The sequence below is a fragment of the Somniosus microcephalus genome, chromosome 15, assembly GCF_052327205.1.
Source record: "Somniosus microcephalus isolate GS21.2 chromosome 15, FLI_Smic_1.0, whole genome shotgun sequence".
In the NCBI taxonomy this organism is placed as follows: domain Eukaryota; kingdom Metazoa; phylum Chordata; class Chondrichthyes; order Squaliformes; family Somniosidae; genus Somniosus; species Somniosus microcephalus.
Window position 1 is genome coordinate 34,280,610 of NC_141001.1, and position 18,585 is coordinate 34,299,194.

Here is an 18,585-nt window from a genome sequence, read left to right on the forward strand (position 1 = left end):
CTCGAGATCTAAATTCCATATTTGGAAGAGTCCTGACGCTCTCCCAAACCACCACAATCTGTCCAACAATGTTAATACTGGACAAAATACTGTACTCAATGTGTAGTTGTTGAATAAGTTATTGACCATATGAGTAACTAAGAACTTTGAATAATTGATATGCGATATATTTGCAGGCTACATCTCCATATATGTGCAACGTTTAAACATTAGGGCAGAATTGGATACATTTGAGGTGGCTACTAACTCTACTTAATAACACAACACGTGGCATATAAAAAAAAAGCATTAATGTAATCCATTTCTACTCTCCTAACCCTCCATTATTGCTGATGCAACATTCTAGCTTGTTGCTGCTACAGAGAAAGGAATAGTGGGAAACAAGACAGACCTATGTAACACCGTTCATGACCTCATGATGTTCCAAAGCACTTTACAGACAATGAAGTACTTCTGAGATTTTGTCCCTGCTCAAATGCAGTTTCCTCACTTGCACAGACAGACAAACTGGACATGGCATAACTTACTGAACTTCTCAGTATTTTGCTGCAGGGCTCTTCAAAGGTCAATGCCCAGCTCTTTGCATTAAAATGCACTGTTCTGTTATTAAACTTATATATCAATTTGCATATGTCACCTTAGTGACACAAGTGAAACTCAGTTGATCTGAATGTTGGCATCTGTTTTTTTTTAATGTCTTTCTTCCCTCCAATTTTCTGTCCTCCTCTCTTGGAGCTGCTAACCCATGCTGGAGTACGGTTGCACAGACAACAGATATTGGGCCAGTAATTCCTGTCCCAACGCGCGAGTACGGTCGGGGTACTCACGCGTCTGGCCGAAGGAAATGCCGGTTTTCAGCATGCACAGCGCATGCAGGGAAAACCAGCATTTCCTGTCCTCTGAACGAAGGGGTTCAGAGGCAGAACGCGCGCGACTGCACAGGCAGCACGTTCGCAGTAAAATTCCTTTTTTTTCCCCCCAAAGTTGCGCACGTGTAAAGGCCTCCGGTCTTTACACGTGGAAAAACAAGACGTAAGTATTTAGTTTTTCAGGTAAGTGGGCTTTTAGTACAATGTGGAAATTTTTTTTCCACAGGTTTGTTATTTTTAAAGAATTTACAGGATGGTAAGTTTAGTTTTAGACCCTATTTTTTTTTAAATTTATTTTTTTCAAAGAATTGATTAATTGTTTATAATAACTATAAATAAGTTTGAAAACATGTTTTAATCAGTGGGATGGTTTTTAAAATTTTATTTAAAGTTAAAGTAGTGTTTTGGCAGCCCATACTTTTCATGAATTTGACAGCTCTTACTGTCAAACTCATGAATGAGTTTCCCCTCCCCTGATTGGCTGCACAGTGCTCACCTGATCCCAGCCGGCACATCGCACTAACTACGCCACTGGATCAGGTTAGCACAGCGCGCCGACAGCTGAACCGGGCCTGTGACAGGAAATGAAAGCAGGCCCGGGCTTCAGATGTCGGCGCGCAGGGCGAGTGCAGATCGGGGGCTTGCACGCGCAGCAAGCCCCCGATCTAATTTCAGGGCCACTGTGTTCAACTGGCCACTCTTCATGTGTATGATTAGACTAAACAATACCCTGAGATTTCTGATCAGGCATAAACTCAATTGGAAGCAAGGTGGTGCGAAACAGCACCCGAGAGACTTACAGTGTGTGACCCCACTTGTAATTCCAGGGTAAGTGTCATTAACATAATGGAGGTAAGCTCCTGGCATGGAAAACACCTGTAATTGGTGCTTTCCCTTTGCAGACTGGGAAATCAAGGGCTTTGTAGATCTAAAGGCCAGCAGCAGCTTAAAGGGGCAACATTCATGGTTCGTGGCTCTTGAAGGCATAAGAAGAAATTTTGGTCCTTCCAAATGTCTACAAGATATTTAGCAGCACAGAGAATACACCAAATTTCATATGGAGGATGTAGAAATTTCTGGTGCAGGAAGAGGGCTCATTTTGGGTCAGAGTGGAGCAAAATCCCCAGGCAAACTGCACATGTGTATGGCAGGAAGTGGCTACCAGTGTGAATACCATGGGTACCATACTGTGCACCTGGAGGCAACTCCATAAGAAGTTCAATGATTTACCAGGTCAGGCAAGGTAAGCATCGTTACTGTTGCAATTTTCCACGAGTCTACACTAGATATTCTCTTGGGTTCAGTGTCACTCCTGTAAGCAGAGCTTGCATCCCTACAATCAAAAGTACACCCTTATTGCCCAATATCTAGTCACCCAGGGATCGTAACATAATAGCCTTGTTGCATATAGTGGCTACTATGATCTTCATTTTCTCTATGTTGCCACAGGAAGCTGAGTTAGGGTCCAGTACTTCCAGCAATGCCAGCCCTGCACAACACCCTGCAACTACCATCTCCGATACATACACACCAGAAAGGTTAGAGGGGAATGAACTTGTGAGAGAAGGAGCATGAATGAGCAGGAACAGGTGGTGTTGACAGAGGACAAGTAGGAGTCTGCTGTCCAGAAAACTACCCAGGCTGATGAGCCTTGGGATGAAAACCCCTTGGGGCCCAAGGGTCTTTCCCCAAAAGAGCCCCTTCCTGTGCCTGATTTTCTGCAGCAAATTTTCTCTGGCCCCATCTGAAAAGTGGGGTGTTCTCCGCATGGCTAAACTTCTTCCAAACATTTTGAAGCACCAAAGAAGCTCGCTGCCTTGGAATGGCACAGGTCACGGTTGCCCCTTTAAGATACTGTAGGCATTTAGAATCTGCAGAGCACTTGATTTCCCACCCTGCAATGGGCAAGCTCCAATTACAGGCGAGTTGCTTACGAGAAGCTTTTGACTTACAAATTACAAGTGGGGTCAGCACAATGACTCTCCCACACTGCCTAACTTCCAGTTAAGCTTATGCGCGATTGGATAATCTAGGTTATCATCTTGTCTAATCTTACACTTAAAGGGTGGCTATTTGGGAAGGTATTGGGCAGTTTTGGAACAGTGTCCCAGCAGGAGTCAGCTTTCTATGCATCAGGAGTTGGAGCATGCCAATCAATGTGATGAAGATGGTGGCTTTCATAGAGAAATCCACTAGAAGGTTGGGGCAGGCTTGCATCACAGTTTTACACCACTTCTGTCCACCATGGAGTGTGTGGCAACTCCCAAGATCATCTTCATATCAGAGACCCTAAGATCAGTGGTGTTTCTCCCACAGATGCTCAGGATGCTACAAAAGAGACCTGGAGTTCCAGGATGATCTCTTCCAACTTCGATGGGCTTGGGGGATCACCTGGAGAGGACGAGACAGGGCTTCACTGATTCCACCCGTGCTATTAAGTCTGTGGTCACAACATTCAGTGGCCATGCTGAGGGAGTGCCCAGCAGCATGAGTATGGGTATGGATGACTGTACTGTTTCTCAAACAGCAGCACAGATGAACTCTAGTGTCAGCTTTCTACGATGCCCTCACAGGTGGTAGAAAGCATGGAGGGCCAGAGCAACCATGTAACTAGTGAAGCCTGGAGCCTGCAATCTAGGGCCCAGCTACTGGGAGTCCAGGGTTACCTCAATCCCAAGAGATTCTAATGGACATACAGCAGCCAGTCATCTGCCCCAGAAGCTAGGCATTAGGTGCAAGAGGCCAAACATCATAGATTGTCACCAAACAGAAACACGAACACAAAACAGTAGGCAGTCACACACATCACATACAGAGGAATAAAAAAAATGCTCTTTGTGTAGACAGGTGTTCATCCTCGGGTTTTGTATGTTCCAACAGCTGGTGGAAATTGAGTGGAAGAGTTAAGACACTAGATATCATCTCAATAGTGGAGAGCACGAGGAAGGTTGAATCAGGAAATTTGGTACAATAGGTACAACCTCTTTGTTCTGGTATCATCCTTAGAAATCTTTTTTGAACCTTTTCCAGTGCCTCGATATCGTTTTTGTAATAAGGAGGCCATACTGTTCACAGTACTCCAAGTGTGGTGTCACCAAGATTCTATACAAGTATAAAATTAACTTTCCTGCTTTTCAATTCTATTCCTCTAAAAATGAACCCCAGTGCTTGTTTGCATTTTTATGGCAAACTGAAGCATTACTTCTGCTTGCAAATGGTATGCTTCAAAATTACACGGTAGACGCATGCACCTCATTATACCGGTTGTCAACTGGTGTTGTTGCGTCCTGAAAAATTGTCATAAGCCATGGCTGCAGAGATTAGGCTTGATTGTGGAGGAACTGCACTGCCATTTACTTTTGGGGTCAAATATTGGTGAGATGGTGCAGCCATCATGGCAGCTCCCTGACTTGCATAATACTGTGCTGATCATCATAAACAAATTGAATAAAAAGGTGTAATCCTTCAATAGTGTAATTGTGCATGGAGCACATCGGTCACATGGGTGCAGTTTATAATCCCCTGAATAGGAAATCCTGCCGGTCTCTAAAGTTCCATAGCCCTAAGGCTGCCCACAAGGAAGATGACAAAATTACTTGCTTGAACAAACAAGGCAGCTGTCACTTCCTTTATAGATCTAAAGTACTGCAGATTGATTGATGTGGCAGATGTCACCACTGGCGCCTGTGAATGATTGGAGGCATAGAAGTCAAGGATTACATTGGATATACAGCACAGAATCAGGCCATTCGGCCCAACCAGTCCATGCCGGCATTTATGCTTCATACGAGCCTCCAGTCTTTCCTCATCTAACTCGATCAGCATAACCCTCTATTCCCTTTTCCCTCATATGCTTGTCCAACCTCCTCTTAAATGCTTCTATATTATTCGCCTCAGCCACTCCCTGCGGTAGCGAGTTCCACATTCTCACCACTCTTAGGGTAAAGATGTTTCTTCTGAATTCCCTATTGGATTTCTTGGTGACTATCTTATATTAATGGCCTCTAGTTATGCTCTTCCCCACAAGTGGAAACATTCTCTGTATCCACTCTATCAAAACCTTTCATCATTTTAAAGACCTCTATTAGGTCACACCTCAGCCTTCTTTTTTCCCCAAGAGGAAAAAGAGAGACCCAGCCTGTTCATCCTTTCCTGATTTATATATCCTCGAATTTCTGGCATCATCCTTGTAAATCTTCACTGCACCCTCTCCAGTGCCTCTATATCCTTTTTATAATATGGTGACCGGAACTGTACACAGTACTCCAAGTGTGGTCTAAACAAGGTTCGATACAGGTTTAGCATAACTTCTCTACTTTTCAATTCTATCCTTCTAGAAATAAACCCTAGTGCTTGTTTTTTTTATGGCTTTGCTAACCTGTGGCACAACTTTTAGTGATTTGTGTATTTGTACTCCGAGATCCCTTTGTTCCTCTATCCCACCTAGACTCGCACCCTCCCAGTGATAAGTGACCTCCCTATTCCTCCTACCAAAATGTAATACCTCACATTTATCGGTGTTGAACTTCATTTGCCAATTATATGCCCATTCTGCCAGTTTATTAATGTCCTCCTGTAACTTGCTGCAGTCCTCCTCAGTATTGACTATCCCCCCAATTTGGTGTCATCCGCAAATTTAGAAATTGTGTTTTTGATTCCGAAGTCTAAATTGTTAATTTAAATTGTGAACAACAGTGGTCCCAGCACTGATCCTTGTGGAACCCCACTACCCACCTTCTGCCACTGTGAATAGCTACCTTTTACCCCTACTCTCCGCTTTCTGTCCTGAAGCCAGCTAGCTATCCATTCTGCTACTTGTCCCGACTCCACATTCTCTGACCTTGTTCATCAGTCTATTATGGGGTACCTTATCGAAGGCCTTTTGAAAATCCAGATAAATTATATCTACTGCATTACTATTGTCTACTCTCTCTGTTGCCTCTTCAAAAAATTCAATAAGGTTGGTCAAGCAAGACTTTCCTTTTTGAAATCCATGCTGACTATTCATTATTATATTTTTGGTTTCTAGATGTTCTTCTATTTTCTCTTTTAGTAGGGATTCCATCATTTTTCCTATCACAGATGTTAAGCTGACTGGTCTATATTTCCCTGGACATGTTTTTTCCCCCTTAAATATCGCTATTACGTTAGCTATCCGCCAGTCCTCTGGCACTACACCTTTTTCTAACAAATTATTAAATAAGCGTAGTAATGCCTCTGCTATCTCTTCCCTAGATTCTTTTAAAATGAGTGGATGCAATCCATCCGGACCAGGGGTTTTATCCTCTTTGAGTTTGATTAATTTATTTAATATATCCCCTTTAATTTTAAATGCACTTATCACATTATCCAATGTCATGTCCACCTGTTCTATCTCCCTGGTAAATATGAAGCAAAATGATTTAATATTTCTGCCATCTCTCTATCGTTACCTGTGGTATTATCTTGCCTATCCCTTAATGGCCAGATTCCCATCCCAACCTTCCTTTTTCCATTGGTGTGCCTGTAAAATATTTTACTATTTTGTTTTATGTTCCTTGATAATTTAATTTCATAGTTCCTCTTTGCCTCCCTAATTTTTTTTTTTTTACTTCTCTCCTAATCTTTTCGTACTCTCTCTGATCGTGCACTCACCTGCTGACTGTGTACTTATATGTCTCTTTCCTTACCCTCAATTATTCCCTTATGACTTTATTCATCCATGAAGTCTCATTAGTGTTTAGTTCATTCTTTCCTTTTAGCAGAATATATTTTTCCTGCACTCTAAACACCATTTTAAATGTTTCCCCATTGCTGTTCTACATCATTGTTTGCCAATATTATTGCCCATTTCCCCCCCCCTCCCAAGTTCTATTCACAGCTCCTCAAAATCAGCTTTTCTCCAATCTATTAACCTGGTTTTCATCATACTTTTGTCCTTCTCAATTATCATCTTAAAGCGTATTATATTATGGTCACTATTGCCTGTATGTTCCCCTACATTAACTTCTCTTATCTGCTCTGGTTCATTCCCCATTACTAGATTGATATACCTATCAATTCGTCCAATAAAAAGCGACGAGTTAGGAACGTAACTAAAGGTTTTTATTGACTAAATAACAGAGCCCACCCTCGTGGGTGATCGGGTCCAACAAGGAGGAATACCAGCCAGTCGACTACCTTTATACCTGGGCAGGTAGGTGGAGCCATGGGCGGAGTCGGAGGTGGTCAGCCCAGGTATAACAGCGCGACAAGAGGCGACCTTGTACAGTGATACAACAGTGAGAACAGTGATAACAATACAACAGTGATAACTATAGTGTAACGATAGTGAACGATAAAAGTGGTTTACCACATTCACCCCTTGTTTAGATTTGAGTCCGGCGGGGTGAAGTGTACTACCAGTTCTGGTATGTCAGTCTGTCCGGAGGCCTCGTAAGCCTCTCCGATCGTCGCAGCGGCGGTGCTGCATTATCCGGTGTTAATGCTGGTGTCTGCGTGGTCGGCAAAGGCTCGTGGGGTTCCGGCATGCCGTCTACCTGGGCTGGAATTGGGGGGGTGGTGGGGGGGGGGGGTAAAGGTGGTGTCTCCGGAGTGCCCGAGGTCTCGTAAGGAGACAGTGTCCTCCCGCCCGTCTGGGTAAGCCACGTAGGCGTACTGGGGGTTGGCGTGCAGGAGGTTCACCCTCTCGACCAGGGGGTCCATTTTATGGGCCCTCACGTGCTTTCGCAGCAAGACGGGCCCCGGAGAGGTCAGCCAGGTTGGTAGAGTGGTTCCCGTAGTCGACTTCCTGGGGAAAACAAACATTCGTTCATGGGGGGTGGCGTTAACGGCAGTGCAAAGTAGTGACCGGATGGAGTGCAGCGCTGTCGGGAGGACTTCCTGCCAGCGGGAGGTTGGGAGGCCCTTAGACTTTAAGGCAAAGAGGACGGCCTTCCATACCGTCGCGTTCTCTCTTTCCACCTGGCCGTTCCCTCGGGGGTTGTAGCTGGTGGTCCTACTTGCTGCAATACCTCTCGCTAGTAGGAACTGACGGAGTTCCTCGCTCATGAAGGAGGAGCCCCGGTCACTATGTATATAGTTCGGGAACCCGAACAAGGCGAAGAGGTCGTTCAGGCACTTGATGACCGTGGTACTGGTCATGTCTGGGCAGGGGAAGGCAAAAGGGAAACGGGAGTACTCATCAACGATGTTGAGGAAGTACACATTGCGGTCAGATGACGGTAGAGGCCCCTTAAAGTCGATGCTCAGGCGCTCGAAGGGGCGGGTGGCCTTGATCAGGCTTGCTCTGTCCGGCCTATAGAAGTGCGGTTTGCACTCGGCGCAGGTCTGGCAGTTCCTGGTCATGGTCCTGACCTCCTCGATGGAGTAGGTCAGGTTGCGGGCCTTAATGAAATGGTAAAGTCTGGTGACCCCGGGGTGGCAGAGGTTGTTGTGGAGGGTCTGAAGTCTATCAATATGCGCGCTGGCGCATGTAATTCGTGAAAGAGCATCAGGGGGTTCGTTCAGCTTACCTGGCCGGTACAAGATATCATAATCGTAGGTGGATAGCTCGATTCTCCACCTCAAGATCTTGTCATTCTTGATTTTGCCCCTCAGCTTGTTATTAAACATGAAAGCAACCGAACGTTGGTCGGTGAGGAGGGTAAATCGTTTGCCTGCCAGGTAATGCCTCCAGCGCCGTACCGCCTCCACAATTGCCTGGGCTTCCTTCTCGACCGACGAGTGTCGGATCTCGGGGCCCTGTAGGGTCCTTGAGAAGGCGGCCACCGGCCTCCCCTCCTGGTTAAGGGTAGCGGCTAGGGCGAAGTCGGATGCATCGCTCTCCACTTGGAAGGGGATGGACTCATCCACTGCGTGCATTGTGGCCTTGGCTATGTCTCCCTTGATGAGGGAGAAGGCCGCGCACGCTTCCTCCGTGAGGGGGAAGGATGTGGCCTTCATGAGGGGTCTGGCTTTGTCCGCATAATTGGGCACCCATTGGGCATAGTAGTGAAGAGCACCAGGGTTCTCTTAAGTGCCTTAGGGCAGTGGGGGAGGGGTAGCTCCATGAGGGGGCGCATTCTTTCGGGGTCGGGGCCAATGAGTCCGTTCTCTACTACACAGCCAAGGATGGCAAGGCGCGAGGTGTTAAGCACACATTTCTCCTTATTGTAGGTGAGGTTCAGCCGTTGGGCCGTACGGAGGAATTTCTCCAGATTCACGTCATGGTCCTGCCGGTCGCGGCCGCAGATGGTGACGTTATCTAGATAGGGGAATGTGGCCTGCAGTCCGTTCTGGTCAACCATCCGGTCCATCTCCCTTTGGAAGACCGAGACCCCGTTGGTGACACCGAAGGGGACCCTAAGGAAGTGGTATAGGCGCCCATTCGCCTCGAAGGCGGTGTACTGGCGGTCCTCGGGGTGGATAGGGAGTTGGTGGTAGGCCGACTTAAGGTCGATGGTCGAGAATACGCAGTATTGTGCAATCTGATTGACCATGTCAGATATGCGGGGAAGGGGGTATGCGTCCAGCTGGGTGTATCTGTTTATGGTCTGGCTGTAGTCGATGACCAGGCGATTTTTATCGCCGGTCTTAACGACCACGACCTGGGCACGCCAGGGGCTGTTGCTCCCCTCGATACCCTTAACCGACAAGGTCACAACACAGTAGCCGCTAATGTCCATGGCGTGGGACCTCGATGCCATCGAGATTCGGTTGCGCGTTGGCAGGACAGGGAGGGAGTAGTGGCTCACCGTGTCTGGGTGGATGAAGCTCTCCGTGCTGCCGCTGTCGAACAGGCAGGTCGTGGCGTGGCCGTTTACTTTGATGTCCATCATCGACTTGGACAGGTGGTGTGGGCGGGCTTGATCCAGAGTGACGGAGGCTAGTGTGTAGGTAAGCGAGTCGTTGTCGTCTGCGGGCGAGGCGGTCGTCGGGTCCGGGGGCCCGGTGGCAGTCGGGCGTGGTGGGTAAAATGGCGTCTCCCACGGGGTAGGACAAAATGGCGGAGAAGATGGCTGCCCCATAACTCACATGAGGCACTATTGGGGTCGGTTGCCTTGATCAAAGATGGCCGCCCCCATGACTCACGTGTGGGGATGCTGGCCTCAGTTGCCTTGAAAGAAGATGGCCGCCCCCACAATTCGCATGAGGCACTGCTGGCCTCTGAAGATCCGCTCCTGCAGGCCTTAGAGAAGTGGCCTTTCTTCCTGCAGGTTGAGCAGGTAGAGTTCCTGGCTGGGCAGCGCGACCTCGGGTGCTTCTCCTGGCCGCAAAAGAAGCAGCCGGCGGCCCGATCGCGGGTGCCCGATGTCGGAGCCGGTACCGGGGGTGGCGGTCCCGGTCGGGTCCGGGACGCCGACGCTGAGGTAGGTCCCGGGGGCGGCGCTGCGAAGGGTATTGCGGTAGGGCCCGAGTCCCAGGGTCGCGAGCAGTACCTGGAAAACGCCTCCTGGTCCTGATGGGCCACCTCTAGGGAGAGAGCGAGGGCTTCAGCTTTGTCCAGGTCGAGGTCTTTAGCTTCAAGCAGTCTTTGCCATGAGTAGTCGGACCGTAGGCCTTTCACAAAGGCATCACGGATATTATCTTCCGTATTTTCAACAGCCGTCACCGCTTTAAAGTCACAGTTCCTGCCGAGTGCTCTTAGCGCCCGTAAAAATTCAGCTACAGACTCTCCTGGCTGTTGCGGGCGGGATCTTAGGAGGTGCCTGGTGTACATGTAATTTACCGGGCTCCGGTACTGCTGTTTCAGTAGGTTGATAGCGGCCTCGTATGTAGTCGTGTCCTGGATGAGTGCGTATACTCTCGGGCTCGCTTGGGCGTTCAGAACTCTTAGTTGGGATCTCTGAGGGACGCCGGATTCTTCCAGGTAGGATTCGAAGCAGTCCAGCCAGTGTTTGAAGTTGAGGGCTGAGTTTGCTGCCTGTGGGTTTAGATCCAGGTACGGTGGTTTGAGGGCTTGCAGCCAAGCCGGCTGGTGTGGCTGGTGTAGCCCGGTGTCTGAAAGCTGCTGTGGCTGTGCTTCTGGGAGGGCTTCTGGCTGGCCAGTAGTAGACATCTTTAAAATTTAGTCAATAAAATTGATATACCTATCAATTCGTCCAATAAAAAGCGACGAGTTAGGAACGTAACTAAAGGTTTTTATTGACTAAATAACAGAGCCCACCCTCGTGGGTGATCGGGTCCAACAAGGAGGAATACCAGCCAGTCGACTACCTTTATACCTGGGCAGGTAGGTGGAGCCATGGGCGGAGTCGGAGGTGGTCAGCCCAGGTATAACAGCGCGACAAGAGGCGACCTCGTATAGTGATACAACAGTGAGAACAGTGAGAACAATACAACAGTGATAACTATAGTGTAACGATAGTGAACGATAAAAGTGGTTTACCACATAGATCCAACAGCAAATCCTCCCTTGTTGGGCTTTTTACATAGAGTTAGAAAATAATCCTGTACACATTGTAGGAACTCCATTCCCTCATCCCCTTTACCTACCTCTTCTGTCCAATTAATAATCGGGGTAGTTGAAATCCCCCATGATTAATATTCTATGTTTTTTACTCATTTTCCTAATTTGTCCACATATTTCTTCCTCCACCTCCCTTCCACTATTAGGTGGTCTGTAGACTATGCCTATTTGTGCGATTGATCCTTCATCTCTATCCATATGGATTTTATTTTTGTCTTGCTGATATCTGCGTCAACTTTTTTTCTACAGCTATTATGTTATCCCTAATAAGTACAGGTACTCCACCTCTCCTTTTTACTTCTACCATTTCTAAATGTTATACCCTGCAATGTTTAATTCCCAGTCCTGATTTTGCTGTAGCCATGTCTCAGTAATCCCTACTATGTCTGGTTCCTCGCAATGTACGATTGCCTCCAGCTTCCCCATTTTATTACGGGCACTGTGCATTGCTGTACAGACAGTTTAACTCATTTTTAATAGGGTTTCCTCTCACTTTATGTTTAACCATCTTTTTAGACTCCTGTTCTATAACTCTATTTATTCCCTTGCCGTGAATGTCCTCCCTTACTTTATTCTTTCCTGTGCTCTCTTTTCCGGTTTTGTTTATATTTAGGCTGGTTACATATCTTGTAGATCCCTCCCCCCATCTTACTAGTTTAAAGCCACTTTCCTATTTACCCTTTCTGCTAAGACACAGATCCCATCCCAGTTCAGGTGGAGCCCGTCCCAGAACTGATGCCAGTGCCCCATGAAAAGGAACCCCTCTTTCCCACACCAGCCCTTTAGCCATGTGTTAATTCTCCTGATCTGTCTGCTTCTATGCCAATTTGCATGTGGCTCAGGCAATAATCCAGAGATTATTACCCTCGAGGTCCTGCTTTTTAATTTAGATCCTAACTCCTGATACTCTTCAGCAGGGCCTCCTCCCTGTTCCTATGTATGTTGTTTGTTCCAACATGGACCATGACAACTGGATTTCCACTCTCCCTTTCCAAGTTCCTCTCTAGCCGCCGTGAGATATCCCTTATCCTGGCACCAGGTAGGCAACACAGCCGTCGGGATTCTCGTTCTAGGCTGCAGAGGACGCTATCTAATTATACAGTCCCCTATCACTACCACATTTCTATTCTGCTCTTACCCACTTTGGACAACCTGCTCTTACCCACTTTGGACAACCTTCCGAGTCACGGTGCCTTGGTCTGCATTGTGGCTGTCCTCCCTGCAGTCTTTCTCCTTGTCCTCAGATAGCGAGGAGTCTTCTCCTTCTTAGGCAGTCCCTCGGAACCGAGGATGACTTGCTACCGCATTAAAAATGAGTTCGCAGGTGACTGATTAGTCCAATGCGGGGCCTACAATCTCCATCACAGGTGGGGCAGACGGTGCTTGGGTTGACGTGCACTCCTTGCGCTTGGCTTCCGCTTGCTCCCGGCGAAGAGACTCGAGGTGTTCGGTGCCTTCCCGGATGCTTCTCCTCCACTTTGTGCGGTCTTGGGCCAGGGATTCCCAGGTGTCAGTGGGGATGTTACACTTTTTCAAGGAGGCTTTGAGGGTGTCCGTGAAGCGTTTCCTCTGCCCACCTGGGGCTCTCTTGCCGTGCCGGAGCTCCGAGTAGGGCGTGTGTTTTGGGAGACTCGTATCGGGCGTGCGGACAATGTGACCCATCCATCAGAGCTGATTGAGCGTGGTCAAAGCTTCGATGCTGGGGATGTTGGCCTGAGCAAGAACACTGACGGTGCGCATATCCTACCAATGGATTTGCAGGATCTTGCGGAGGCAGCGTTGGTGGTACCTCTCCAGTGATTTGAGGTACCTGCTGTACATGGTCCATGTCTCTGAGGCATACAGCAGGGCAGGTATCACTGCTGCTCTGTAGACCATGAGCTTAGTGCTGGGTTTGAGGTCATGATCTTCAAACACTCTCTTCCTCGGGCAACCAAAGGCTGCACTGGCACACTGAAGGCGGTGTTGGACTTCGTCATTGACGTCTGCCCTTGTTGACAGTAGGCTCCCGAGGTATGGAAAGTGGTCCACGTTGTCCAAGGCCTTGTCATGGATTTTGATAATCGGGGGGGGGGGGGGGGCAGTACTGTGTGGCGGGGTCAGGTTGGGGTTTAGTGCAAGGCCTATGCTCTCGTATAATTCAATGAAGGTGTTGACGATGGTTTGGAGTTCGACCTCCGAGTGAGCGTAGACGCAAGCGTTGTCTGCATAGTGTAATTCGACGACAGAGGATGGGGCAACCTTGGATCTGGACTGGAGGCGATGGAGGTTGAACAGTTTCCCGTTTGTTCTGTAAATTAGCTCCACTCCAGCGGGGAGCTTACGGAGGGTGAGATGGAGCATTGCAGCAAGGAAGTTCGAGAAGAGCGTTGGTGCGATGACACAGCCTTGCTTGACCCCGGTTCGTACGTGAATTGGGTCTGTGGTGGATCCGTTGGTCAGGATCACGGCTTGCATGTCGTCATGAAGCAGGCGGAAGATGGTGACAAACTTTTGAGGGCAGCCAAATTTGAGGAGGACACTCCATAATCCCTCACGGTTGACGGTGTCGAAGGCCTCTGTGAGAGCAAAGAATGCCATGTAGAGCGGTTGGTGCTGTTCTCTGCATTTCTCTTGTAATTGACGTGCGGTGAAGATTATGTCTATTGTGCCCCTTGTGGGCGGAATTCGCATTGCGACTCTGGGAGGAGCTCTTCGGCCACTGGGAGAAGGCGGTTGAGGAGGATTCTTGCGATGACTTTCCCTGTGGCAGACAACAGGGAAACTCCTCTGTAATTACCACAATCGGACTAGTCACCTTTCTTGAAGATGGTCACAATTACGGCATCTCAGATTCCCTGGCATGCTCTCCTCCTTCCAGATAAGAGAAATGAGTTCATGAATTTGCGCCAGTAGTGCTTCTCCGCTATGCTTTAGTGCTTCAGCAGGGATCCATGTGCTCCCAATGCCTTGTTGTTCTTCAGTTGTCGGATGGCCTTTTCAACCTCATGCCGGGCTGGGGTTGTGCGGAGATGGCGGCGGGTAGCATGCTGTGGGATGGAGTTGAGGACAGTCGTGTCGAAGACAGAGTCGTGGTTAAGGAGATCTTCGAAGTGTTCCTTCCAGCGGGCACTGACTGCCTCTCCGTTCTTGGCCTGCAGTGGGGTAGGGCCTTGGGTGCTTGGGCTGTAGGCAGTCTTGACTGCGCTAAAGAATCCACGCACGTCGTGGTTGTCAGCTAGCTGCTGGATCTCCTGTGCTTTCTCCACCCACCATCTGTTCTTTAGGTCGCGAATTTTTTGTTGGACCTCAGCCTTTAGGCTTCTGTAGAGCGGCTTTCTTGCTCTCAAGTTCTGTTGCTGTTTCCAGATCAGGAATGCCTTGCGCTTGTGTCTTATTAGCTCCTGGATCTCCTGGTTGTTCTCGAACCAGTCTTGGTGCTTCCTGGTCGAGTGACCGAGCGTCTCTTCACAGATGCCGAGTATGGAGGCCTTGAGTGCAGACCAGACGCTGTGGGCACTCTGTGTCTCTGCATCACTGGGAGTCATCAGGTTGTTTGTGAGGCGCAGGCTGAATAGGGCTTTCTTAGCGGGGTCTTTGAGTGCTCCAGCGTTAATTTTCCTGCAGCATTGTTTCTGTTGCTGCCGCTGTTTTGGGGCTACATTGCTGGAGATGACAGAGCGGATTAGGCGGTGGTCTGTCCAGCAGTCATCAGCTCCTGTCATGGCGCGGGTGATGCGGACGTCCTTGCAGTCCCTCGCTCAGATGATGACGTAGTCCAGCAGATGCCTGTGCTTGGAGCGAGGATGCTGCCATGAAGCCGTGTATTTGTCTCTCTGACGGAACAAGGTGTTGGTTATGACAAGGCCATGTTCTAAGCATTTCGACAGGAGGAGGGTACCGTTGGAGTTGGCTTTCCCTACCCCCTCTCTGCCGATCACACCTACCCAGAGGTCTGTGTCCTTTCCAACGCTGGTGTTAAAGTCGCCAAGGAGGATCAGCTTGTCGCCCGTTGGGACTCGGGACAGGGATTGTTCGAGGTTGGAGTAGAATTCCTCTTTGGTCTCATCTATGGCTTCCAGTGTTGGGGCGTACGCACTGATGCCCGTAGCGCACTGGTTCCGGGCTAGGGTGAGCCGAAGAGTCATGAGGCGCTCGTTTATACCGCTAGGGGAGTCTCCGAGATGCCCAACCAGTTCATTTTTTATGGTGAAGCCTACCCCATGGAGGCGGCGCTCTTCAGGTTTGCCTTTCCAGAAGAAGGTGTAACCACCGCCTTGCTCCTTGAGCTGGCCTTCCCCTGCCCGCCGGGTCTCACTTAGGGCAGCGATGTCAATGTCGAAACGTCTGAGCTCCCGGGCAACGATAGCAGTACGGTGTTCTGGTCTGTCACTGTTGGGGTTGTCCATGAAGATCCCGACGTTCCAGGTCCCGAACTTCATTTTAAAGGGTGGAAGATGCCTGTGCCTGAACTCTTTTAACGTGGGGTGGCTGTTGCACACCAGCTACCACACGGGCTTGACAGAGCAAGGTCTTGGTCCAATGGCAAGGGGATCCAAGACGATTGGAGACCAGGCTCTGCTACAATGGTCTAGCACACACACACACAAACATACTCCTACGGTCCTCCTCCCTCCTTCCCGCAGGTCCTCTCTTCCCGAGTTTCGTAGGATGCAGTGGTCCTCCCGACCTCGCTGTTGGCCCATGCCGCACCTTCCCTGGGCCCGACCCCGCTGCTGGTCCACACTGCGTCACTCCTGGGCCTTGTAGTACACGAGTACATCGTACCTGTTGGACAGGACCAGTGTCTGCGGGACCTCCTTCTCAACCTCTCCTAAATCTCCCCAACCATCACACCCTCCCTTTCCTGAACCTGTGCTTTCCTCTGGGGTGTGACTGCATTCTGGATAAAACTATCCAGAAATTCCACCCCCTCCCTTATGTGGCAGAGTGTCTCCAGCTCAATGACTCTGGGCAGGAGAGGTTCGAGATGGAGACATCTCCTGCAGATGTATTCGCTCGGGACAGTCTCGCTGTCTACAAACTTCCACACACTGCAGTCCAGACACACAATCTGCCCTGCCATATCATAGTACGATAGCAAAATACTGCAGATGCTGGAAATCTGAAATAACAGAAAATGCTGGAAAAACTCAGCAGGCCAGGCAACATCCATGGAGAGAACCCTTTTTGAAAAAGGGTTCACCTGAAACGTCGACTCTAATTTCTCTCCATGGATGTTGCCTGGCCTGCTGAGTTTTTCCAGCATTTTCTGTTGTTATTTCTGCCATCTCACAGTCTAGCCTTATTTTATTTATTTAATTAGTTAACGTCTTTAATCAATGATTATTTATAGTTATATTAATTAGTTTAACTAGTTAAGCTATAAATTTAAAACAGTATGTTATAGCTTCCCAATCCTAGTTTAAACCACTGTCCTAGGTTAAAGAGAAAAAAATCTTAAGACTCACCAACCAATCACCTACCTGCTGTCCTGTGATTTTTTGGACATTGTCGAAGGTTCCGTGGCCGCTGGTATCGCCGATTAGGTCCGCGCTGTTCCTCCGCTCTCTGCTTTATGTCCAGCGGCCACTGGTGCCTCCGATTGTTTGGATCTTTACAAAACCTGCCGATAGTTTTGGCTGCACATCACTTTGCAGGACATGCCACTGCCTCCCTTATGAATGGCAGTCTGTGGAAGCACAGTTGCTCTGACATGATGATATAGGTGCACCTCCATCTGTAACTACAGGTGTGAGGATACCCGTGGATTTGCGCAAAGTGCCTCTGGCATTTTCTTCCTCCAAAAGCCTCCAAAAGAGACAGGGGAATTCCCAAAGGGAAACTCATTATGCTACTATTAATGAGATTGGAGCAGAAAAATGGCCGTGGCACTACAGCTGCCATGGGGATACAATAGCTAAGTGACCACAAGACGGAACATTAAAAAGCGCTGTAACTTTTCCTTGCCGTCTTCAGGAAGGACATTTTAAGAGCACTTCCACCAATAGCTAAAGTCCTGGCTACCCCACCTCCCTCAGCAATTTTATATGAACAAGTAGATGGATCAGAAGTAACCCAGTAGGAGCCTTGGGAAATTCCAGATGAATGTTAAAAATGTTAGTACATCATTCAGGGTTAGTTACATGTTGAAACTGTTAAACTGACAGGCACCAGCGCGCTATAATCAAATGCAACTGATAAATTGTATGTGGTGTAAAATAGGCAAAGAATTGGCCTGAGAAATCTTCACCCCAATTTCTAGTTAGCTTAACCAATTTACGCCTTGTTTTTCCGGTGAATTGTGGGGTCAACCACTTCGGATCTGAGAAAGACAAATCAAAATAGCTTCTTAATGGTGAGAAACTAGGAGCTGTGGAGGAGCAAAGCGATGTCGTGTCCTTGTAAAAGCTAATGCACAGGTACCAAAATAAATCTAATAGGTTAATGGGGGTTGTAATACAAAAAAGTGAGGAAGTTATGCTTCAGTTATATGGATCCTTGGCCAGAGCCCATCTAGAGTACTGCATTTCATTTTGGGCACTGAACCTCAGGAACACGATATAGATTTGCCCTGGAAGGGGTACAACGCAGTTTCACCAGAATTATGCCAGAGCTTAAAGGGTTAAATTATGAGAACAGATTGCGTAAACTTGGCACGCGTTCCCTTGGGTTTAGAAGAAATGAGGAGTGCCCTAATCTAGGCATTTAAAATGATTGAGGGATTCAATACGGTAAATACAGAGAAACTATCTCCTCTGGTGGGGGAATACAGAACAAGAGGGCATAATCTTAAAATTAGAGTGAAGCCATTTAGGAGTGAAATCAGGAAACACTTTCACAAAGGGTGGTGGAAATCTGACGCTAGCTGCATTCAGGGCAAACCAATTTGGTAAAAGAAAGCATCAAACAGGCCCCTTATTTGCATATGCAAAGAGCCTTACGCCCGTTTCAGGCCCTGGATGTCTCTTTTGACGTTTATAACAAGATGGTGGTCGATGCTCTTCATGCTGATGAAAAACAGGCGCAACGTCATCAAATTTCTAGGCCAGTGTCTCTTTACCCATTTCTATTAAATACTTTCCCAAGGTAAAATAACATTCACAATGAATAAGCTATTCATACCAACTGGATATAATTTTTTTTTTTTATTTTTTTATTTTTTTTTTTAAAAAGGGATAGCCTTTACAGGCTCTGAAATAGAATGGGTCTGATTTTGTGCGTGCTCTTGGCTTGCTGCTATCTCCCTGCTACTGTGAACTTACATACAACTGCAGTGGCGAGATTAGTGAGGCTATTACAATATGC